The sequence below is a fragment of the Sinocyclocheilus anshuiensis genome, unplaced genomic scaffold, assembly GCF_001515605.1.
Source record: "Sinocyclocheilus anshuiensis isolate Anshui unplaced genomic scaffold, SAMN03320099.WGS_v1.1 scaffold639, whole genome shotgun sequence".
Classification (NCBI taxonomy): domain Eukaryota; kingdom Metazoa; phylum Chordata; class Actinopteri; order Cypriniformes; family Cyprinidae; genus Sinocyclocheilus; species Sinocyclocheilus anshuiensis.
In genome coordinates this window covers 218018-227952 of record NW_015552575.1, presented here as the reverse complement: position 1 = coordinate 227952, position 9935 = coordinate 218018, and the positions used below count along the sequence as shown (strand labels likewise).

The 9935-nt window shown below is 37.1% G+C and overlaps 1 long non-coding RNA gene across 1 annotated transcript; it reads right to left on the bottom strand.

Annotated features, from left to right (window-relative positions):
- Positions 1-1436: 1436 nt before the first annotated feature.
- Positions 1437-3006, bottom strand: LOC107665180 (uncharacterized). Its single transcript, XR_001631526.1, has 3 exons — positions 2915-3006; positions 2520-2563; positions 1437-1643 (listed from the first exon to the last, which is right to left on the bottom strand). It is a non-coding gene; the product is annotated as an uncharacterized LOC107665180 (long non-coding RNA).
- Positions 3007-9935: the final 6929 nt, after the last annotated feature.

Below are 9935 nucleotides of genomic sequence, written 5' to 3'. Positions count from 1 at the left end.
CATTACTCCAGTCTTCAGTGTCACATGATCTTCAGAAATCATTCTAATATGCTGATTTGCTGCTCAAGAAACATTTCTGATTATTATCAGTGTTGAATAGTTTTTTGAACAATTTCAACTTTTTTCTTTTTTAAGAATTCACAGATGAATAGGAAGTTCAAAAGAACAGCATTTATTTAAAATAGAAAGCTTCTGTAACATTATAAATTACAGTTTGAAAGTTTGGGGTCAGTAAGTATATATTTTTTATTAACTTTTATTCAGCAAGGATAAATTAAATTGATCAAAAGTGACAGTAAAGATACGTTACCAAAGATTTCAATTTCAAATAAATGCTGTTCTTTTGAACTTTCTACTTATCAAATATTTTTTATATACAAAACTGTGTGTGTGTGTGTATATATAGAAGGAACTGCATGTTGCTGTAGGAGGTTCTGATAAACATTTGCATTCACTCTGCCATGTGTCTGTATAAGAGGCCCAGCTCCTGCTGCACAAAACATCCCCAAACCATGACACTTCCTCCTTCACCTTTTAATGACTTCTTTACATACTCGTGCTTCAGTCTTTCCCCAGTTTGACGGCGAACAAAATATTTCCCATCTGACCCAAATAAAATTAAACTTGCCCTCATCAGTAAAGTGAACTTTGGACCAGTTCTCCTCTCTCCACACAACATGCTCCTCAGCAAAGGTGAGCCTAGAATTTTGATTCTTTCTGCTGATGAGAGGCTTCGTCACTGCAAAGTGTGCTTTCAGTCCGACTTCTCTTAAACGTGCTGAGACAGATCCTTACCCTGTTCAGCGCTGAACTGGTGAGCAATTCCAGCTGGACGTGGACGACAAGCCTTTTGGGGGGACTTGAACCTACAATATTCGAGAAATCACAGATTTGGAACGACCAGCTTCTCTTGCAGTGGCTGAAAGGTTCATCCCTTTAGCTTTCATCTAGACAACCACCTGTCGAAAGGTTTTAGTCACCTTAGAGCGGCCCGTTGTCTTGCAATCTCAGTGAAAATTAGAGGAATGCTGCCAGTTAAATAGGGTTTGTCATATAAATAAAGACATTAGCACCAGGTGCCAGATTAACAGATAACTATGTGTGTTTTCTAATTTTGATCAGTTATTTTTCAAATATCTCATATAAGCTTTTTATACTGTGCTTCAGAATACAATTAATTTATGAAATATGCTTAAAAACTGCCCTTCTACCCCTGTTAGGATAACTTCAAATAGGACTAAGCAGTGACCTTGAAATTTTGGAAATTGTAGGTTGATCTCCACTGTACAAATCTTTTGTGTTTTATCAACCTTTTTGAGAAGCTTAATAAAGCAGTTTGATCTCCATCTTTTGTGTTTTTTGTGTTTTATCAACCTTTTTGAGAAGCTTAATAAAGCAGTTTTGTTTAAAATAGAAAATCAAGTATGTCAAGTATGTTCCCTTAAAGAGGCATTTATTAATTTTTCACCAAAATGTGAAACTTGCACTCACTGGTGTCTTAACCAAAGCACAGGAAAAATACTTTACAGCTGGAAGTCTGAGTAATGTTGCTTCAGTTTGTGGTACACAAACTTCCTCATTGCCAATGCATGGCGTTGTGTCAGCTGTCTGGGATTGATGGTTCTGGTTAGGGCAAGAGCATTCTGGACAGATAAATTAAAAATAATTAATGCCACATAAAAGATGTCCATTTATTTATTAAAAAGAAAAAGGGCTTTTCACATATGAAATAGTGAAACCTGGGTCATTCTAAACCCTGGGTAAAGGGAATCCTGGGTTTTCTTATTTCACACGGCACATACTTTATCCGGAGTTAACAATTCATCCTGGATATTCATAAACTGTCGTTTCACACTGTACATTTATAAACCCCAGATTAACATTAGTTGTGTTCGGTTTGAAGTGGCACTGTGCAGACCAATCAGTTTGTGACATCAAAGTACCGTGAGAGTGATTCGAAAGCATACAGAACCGTCTGCTCTCTACAGCTGTCATGGTACTTTGATGTCAAAAACTGCAGCACAGGACCTGTTTACATAACGGCTCTGGCATTGCACAACCTCGTATTATAGACTGCAGACCTTACCAGCCAGTTTTTCCTTAATGGACTTTTCTTGGAATATAAAGGTAAAAATGAAATGCCCTCTTCTTAACTCCAATTCATGTGTTTTCCATCATTACTCAATATTTTTTCTGCAGAAAATACTGTTTATACACTCAGTGCTGTTTCTGTGACTGTCCAAAAGATGTGAATATGCATCTACAGTAGCTGTAACATTGGAAATGTTTGGCACCGCAATGAGGGGTTAACAGCATAAAAGCAGTGCTAATGCTGATCCAGGGCAGGTTTTCATAACCCAGGGTAAAAAGTGGTGCTAACACTGCTTCTAAATTGCAAGTGTAAACTGTTGCTTTACCCGGGGTTTAAAACAGCAATAACCCAGGGTTAATAACAGTGTGGAAAGCCCTAAAAATGTTATTATCAATTTCAACTTGATTTCATAGTTTTCTGGGCTCACCTAGAGTAGTTTTGGTCTGGTCTGCCATAATGCACAAAGAAAACCTGAACAATACAAAGAATAATTTTCATATTAATAACTCAATGTGAAAAAAGATGTCACAGCATACCCTGTACATATACATATATATATATATATATATATATATATATATATATAAAACGTATATGCTCTTCAGGTGATTCTTCAATATTTTATAACTCATAAAAGGTCTATTTACACACACACACACACACACACCCTGAGACACCAAGCACACACACATACAACCCGAGACACCAAGCACAAAACCAGAGTAAAACTTGTACTTTCACTCAACAAAAATACTTCTTTCGCAGTTTTTAACATTTAACATCAGATCAGTCATATTTAAAATGAGAGAAAATTAAACAAACCGTTGAGTACCAACGAGATCATCGCCGCTTCGCAGGCTTCATACGGAGCGTGTAAACTGCGCATGCTCCTTGACCTTGCGCTCAAACCACGCCCGCCTGATGTCGTCAGACCTGAAACACCCAGTATTTAGTCTATGCCGTTCTCTCAAGACCTCGAATGTCACATTTGCATGTGAGACCTGAGGCTGGACAGTTCCATCACATCTTATAGTTGACAACAACTCTTTTGGTTGTCACTGTACCTGTCTTGGATCATCAAACAGCCATTTCAAAACTATAGGCCCTTTTCACATGACGTCACGCAACTTCCGTTCTGACGCAAAGCAGGGTATTCTTACTTCCGCCAGCATAGTAAAGCGCTATCGATACCAGCATGGTGTTCACCCAGACGCTTGTACAACTGCTACAAACACGATTAGAGGATGACTGCTGCGGTCTATTCTCGTCCTCATTCAGGGAGAGACGTCTGGCATCTCAAACGAACTTACCGATCGGCGAGATTTGCCGCTTGAAGTCGAGGAAGGAGTTGAAAACGGAGCATTGCAGTCAGTCACTGATCCCCGCGACTCTCGCGCACTGTTTGCTGTCTTTATTGCAGTTAGATGAAGTTGGTTAGATATATTTCTCAAATAAACAAACGTTTTAGATATTTACATGTGGTAACAGAAAGCCTTTTCATTCAGTAATTTAGGTTCTGCTTAATGCAGCGCCTGTATGTACAAGAATAGTTCAACATAAGCTTGTACTATTTAAATATCAATAAAATGGAGTCTATAATTTTCCGTTTTATTATTTAATGTAATTCAGAAATATTACATATATTAAGTTTATATAAAAAGCTTTTACAGTTAAAAACAGATGCCAGCATTTGTGTAAATAAATATAAAACACAGGTCATAGCTGTTTTTTAAAGATCACATTGCATATAGCCTATAACGAAAATAAAATATGATCGATCATATTAATCAATAATAATTCACAAAGTAAAAATACGGTAAACATGTAGTTAAAGCGAAACTGAATGGAGGACTTTAAGTAATTGTAGAAGTCCAAAGTTCCGTAGAACTACGTGACTGTCCTTTTTGTATTGTTTCAATATTGAGCATTTTATTCCTGAACTGGATAATGAGTTTCTTTTCAGACCACTTGCTTTTATGGATGTGAAACTTGCCATGTAGTAAAAATATTTAATATAAAAAATATGACTTGTGTCCATGTCATTTTCCCATAGTAAATAATAACAAAATCACGTTGTTTGTCTTTTTATTGCCGAAATATACAGGGAATTTAATTTACAGTGTACTCACAAATTATCCAAGGAATGACATAAACCGAAATAACAAGTGAAATGGTTTCAAGTATGTATTTTGTGTGGACACATAATCGTCACACAAATCTGAAAGCAAGCAGTTGCGGTAAGCAAGCCACCCATCTAAAGCAGATGCGGAAAAACGTTCGCAAAAGTAACCCGACTGTAAGTACATTAACATTCTTAGTCTTAACTCTTAACTAACGCCTTTCATATTTCAAGTTCCCTCTCATGGGTAACGTCAATGCTGCGATGACGTCATCGCTTTGGGAACACCTCCGGTGTGACGAATGTCTGAAGCCCTTATACCATCACGCCAATTTATTAGCCTATAGCGCTTAGCACTGCCCCAAGCATACGTCACGTATGCTCATATATGCGTGCTGCGTGCTATTTCGTCAGATTTTAATTCCTTCAGGAAGCGAATCATCTGTTGCCAGTTGGAAAGAGATTCTTGTGTTCTAAGCCATCTATTTATATAGAGCAGTTTACTCCTCTAAGGCGGACACAATGAGTTTCCAATATGTGTAGATGCATGTTACACAGACCCACGAGGAAACAGGTAGGAAGACCGCTTTGCGGCCTTTATCTATTGTTGTATCCGTGATATCTGTGTTTGTGAGTAAGTTGCACTCTGGGCTGCTCTCTTTCTGAGGAAGGAGATGTTCGTTCAACCCCCGCTGTTCCAGTTCTGCGGTTGAAGGTACGTCAGGCGTTATGGTATAGCGTTCCCAAAGCGATGACGTCATCGCAGCATTGAAGTTACCTATGAGAGGGAACATCCCTGTTACGTATGTAACCCTAGTTCCCTGAATAGGGAACGAGATGCTGCGATGCTGGGCCGTTCCGTACCTTGATAGCGCTTCCTTCGTCATAGTGTAAAATCTGATGAAATAGCACGCAGCACGCATATATGAGCATACGTGACGTATGCTAATAGCTAAGCGCTATTGGCTAATAAATTGGCGTGATGGTATAAGGGCTTCAGACATTCGTCACACCGGAGATGTTCCCAAAGCGATGACGTCATCGCAGCATCTCGTTCCCTATTCAGGGAACTAGGGTTGCATACGTAACCGAGATGTTTTTCCTATATTTTCTTGAGAAGTCTCCGGTGTAAAGGTATAACGGAAGTACAGATACACTGCTTTGCGGGGAAGCGGAAGTTAGCTGACGTCACTGTGAAAAGGGTCTATATTGTGTGCAAATTAATTGACATTTGAGGATGGGTGTGCCTCTTTTCAGATGACATCAGATACAAACCTTCTGTCTATTTGCATCCTATGCCAGCTCATCATTATCAACAAGAAATCTCATGTCAACTAAAAAGGAAAGTAATTTTATTGGCAGAGCAAGTTCTTTCCTTAAAAAAATTATACTTAATTGTATTTAATATGCACGTAATGTAATTCAATTTTTTTTTTTTTTAAATGTACTTAATGAAATACAAGGCGTCTATACCAAAAGAGAGTACATTTTCATGACTATTTCTTAACACACTTTAAGCACAAAAAGTGCTTAAAACGTTTAAAAAGTGCACTTTGTAATGTTACATTTTAACAATAATTTGTCATGCTTTAAAAAAGTAAACTTATTTTGATGTGTTGACTAACATTCTGCAGGGGTGGCGAACGTCGGTCCTGGAGAGCCGCAGCCCTGTAGAGTTTCGCTTCAACCCTAATCAAACACACCTGAACAAGCTAATCAAAGTCTAAAGGCTTACTACAAAACTACAGGCAGGTGAGTTTTAATTAGGGTTGGAGCTGAACTCTGCAGGGCTGCAGCTCTCCAGGACCGGAGTTCGCCACCCCTGTTCTAAAGCATATGTAAAGTACATTTTAGTAGTGTGTTATATTAATATATTTTTAATTTTCTAAATTGCAACTTCATTATTACATATGTGTAAATTCAAATATATATAAATACATGACAGACGTCTCGATAGAAATTAAATTAAAGTATATTTTAGTTTGCCATAAATGCTCTGGACAGTACACTTTAACCAAATTTCAAAGATAATCATAGTAATTATTAAATTACATATAAAAACGAGCTTAAGTATGCGGGTGCATTGCTGCCACACATTTATTATTTTATTTTTACAGTTTACTGCACTGTTATTCTACTATTTATTAAACTATTGTGGCTAATGAATTGGAAGTCTAACAAGATTCATAGAAAACATTGAAAAATAGCTTACTTCAACATTGCAAAATAAGGTGCATATCCACATCAGAAATTTGCAACGTAATGGTTCATCATCAACAGTGGTCATAATGGAGCACTATTTTTTTATTAAAAAAAACACAGACTTCTGACACATCGCAAAACAGCTCAGAAGATAACCACAGACGTATTGACCCCTTGTAATCTGTTATTGGTGTGTAGCTACTTTGGGGGCTTAAGCCCATGATGTATTGTCCAAAGCCCTGATCTTTTTTTAAGATTCACTCACATTATAACACCAAAATATGTAGGTTTTAATATCAATTATTCTAATCTAGTGGTGATGAAAAACATCAGGCATTAAACAGACATCTTTGATTGTTGAGCATAGACTGCTTTTCAGCTGCTCATGCTGCATTTTTAAAATGTTGTGACATGTTAAAAAAGTTTAACTTTTCAAAACGTCAAAAAGAAAAAAAAAAAATGTTCAAGACCCTGGGGGACTGTCAGTTGGCAGGCTTCAATAAACCATTATTGAGCTGATAAGAGCTGATAAGGTAATAATAAAGATAAGGTAGCCTAATAATAAAGAGGTGATAGCGTTGATAACGTGTCTTTTAAGTGTTTAATAACTATACACACTTTACAATGTGACCATGTAAATATATATTTTAAGGGAACATTAAATAAATAAAATGCAATAAATACAGGATATTTAAGTTACTGATGCATTTAACTTTTTTTCTATCCCTAGCAATCAGGCCCGTAACCAGCAATGAGGCCACCGGTAAATTTTTCATGTTCAAAAATAAAATTTGTTCTTTGACGTGACGTGTGGCGACCCATGCTCGGAATTAGTGCTCTGCATGTATCCCATCCAAAGTGCGCACACACAGCAGTGAACACACACCCAGAGCAGTGGGCAGCCATTTTTGCTGCGGTGCCCGGGGAGCAGTTGGGGGTTTGGTGCCTTCCTCAAGGGCACCTCAGTCGTGGTATTGAAGGTGGGAGGGAGCGCTGTAATGTAACCATTAGGCCACGACTTCCACGACTTTCGAATGACTAATTTGCTGTTAAACTCCTCATATGAATGCCTGCATGACATGTATAATTCAGTTTAGACAGTTTGCAAGAATGTTTAGCATCCCTGTTATGAAAATTATCGCTGCAGGATGCTGGCGGAGTGAACGAGACTTGAGAGAGTTCCTCCATGCCAGATCCAGCTATTATAAGCGTTTTTGGACGTGTCTTTTCCACTTAATTTAACACTTTAGAAAGTTAATAAAGTAGGAAGTTGCAATTTAGAGTCAGTGATATCTTTCTTATCTTATTTGCAAAAGATTGAAAATAATTTCTGTTTATTTTTATGTTTTTAGTTTTTTGTTTGTTTTAGTATCAATATCTGGCAACACTGCATCGCCGGCACTTAAACTGAAAGCAATCAAAAAAGCCCATGGACAGGTTTTTGCTGACAGGATACGACATTCGGTAAGGAAACGCAAAAATTATCATGATATTATCTATCATAAAACTGTCAAAAACAGTAGCATTTAACACTAGTACACACAGATCTGTAGAACAAGTAGGTTACAGAATGAAATGAAATACGCAAAAACTACACTCTAAAAAATGCTGGGTTAAAAAGGGACAAACCCAGCTATTGGGTTGTTCTGACCCAGCGGTTGGGTTCAAAACAACCCAACCGCTGGGTCAAAACAACCCAATAGCTGGGTTTGTCCCTTTTTAACCCAGCACTGGATTATATTTAACCCAGCATTTTCTAGAGTGTAGCCATGAAGTCTATGCCATGTCATTCAGTATAGTTAAATTTTCACAAATCATGCTATAAACTTCCATAAGAGCACTAGACAAAGTTATTGTAGTTATGTATTGTTGCAACAAACAACTGATAAAATTGTCCACCCTTGAATATAGGCCTAGTAAAGTATTAACAAATTTTGATGCAATAAATAGGGTATGATTTAAAAATAATCATCCCTCCAAAACAGAGAAAACATCTTTCACAAACAACTACATGTCAGTCTCCTTTAAAGTGTTTATAGTGTATATAATGAGTTGTATTTGTAGGGGTTATTATAACACAGTTCTTTAACGCCAACCCACAGGAATGTACAGTATAACCTGCATTCTTATAACATGAAGCATTTCATTTAACCAAGTTTTGAAGCAAGGGAATTGTGAATATTGATTGATTCATTGTTTGTTTGTTGGCTGATTTATTTTTATTTATTTTTTCTATGGCTCATACCTCGTAATAAAGATAGTTGTTAAGTGCTTGAGAGACTATTCACTATAAGAAGACCCCAGAATTGCCAGGCTATGATCAGGCTTTAACATCCTTTTGGAAAAGTTAAAATAAAATAAAATAAATACATACATAAATACACCTTTGGGAAAAAATGCTACTCCAAAAACTAATTTGTGAGTAGACGTTTATTTGTGAGCAACAAATAAACTTTACATGCTTTCTACTATTTTGCACATCATGGCTGATAAAACTAGATTAATTAATGCCTGTCCCTGAAAACTCCCCACATGCCTTTGAACAAGGAATAGCAGCAGTCATTGTCATTAACTTTGATGGCACAGCTGTGACAAAACTAATGATTCTTTCACAGGCTTGGGAAGCAGTGGAAGTGCCTGCAGCATCACTAATTCTTCTGAAAAAGCATGTCCTCTAAAACGTTGACCATAATGGGAATACAGAAAGTAACCTTTGAATTGAAGTTTACAGACCGAAAGAGGCACGATCGGGGTAAAAGTGCTCATTCACATAAGTACATCTGCAGTGAGGTAATGGAGGTGAGCAGGCCACGAGACTGCATTTTCCTGTAATATTTAATGTCATGCTTTATGCAAGGATCTGTATATAATATACTGTAGGCCTATATTATAATGTGTTGATTTGTAATCTGCCATCAAGTTTGCTATTGCTGCGATCTCACGTGAGTGACAGGTTACTGGAGAGGAGGCATTATTCACTTGGTAATTCTGACGTCACGCGTCACTTTTTCTGGGTCTAAATGCTTTCTGAGATGTCAAAAGCAAACGGGTCCTTGTGCCCGCCTACTTGGGGGCGTAATCAGCTAAAGAAATGCATGAATTGGTGCATGAAAGTTAAGAAGAACGGTTCGTTGAGTTAAAAGATTTTTTGCAAATCCAGCAGCAGCATTAAAAACACTTTAAAACTTAAAATAATTGTAGCTACATTAGGATGACTATTCTATGAGAAATGTACCTGTCTGTACAAAAAAAATAAATAAATCCAATAAAGTTTGCAATGCATTTAACGGCCTGAATATATAAATCTCAATATTGCCTAAAATTTACAAATGCCATATCATAAACATCAGTCTTATGTTTTATGCGCAAATTCTCACTTTTAAATATCACACTGTGGCTCCCTCACACGCTATAGCCTAGGTTATAAACTATGTTAAATTAGATTCAGACTGATTGCAAAGTCAATCTACTAACAGACTATAAAAAAACCCGTAGAACCTCTGTGAAAACCGGTGAAAGACC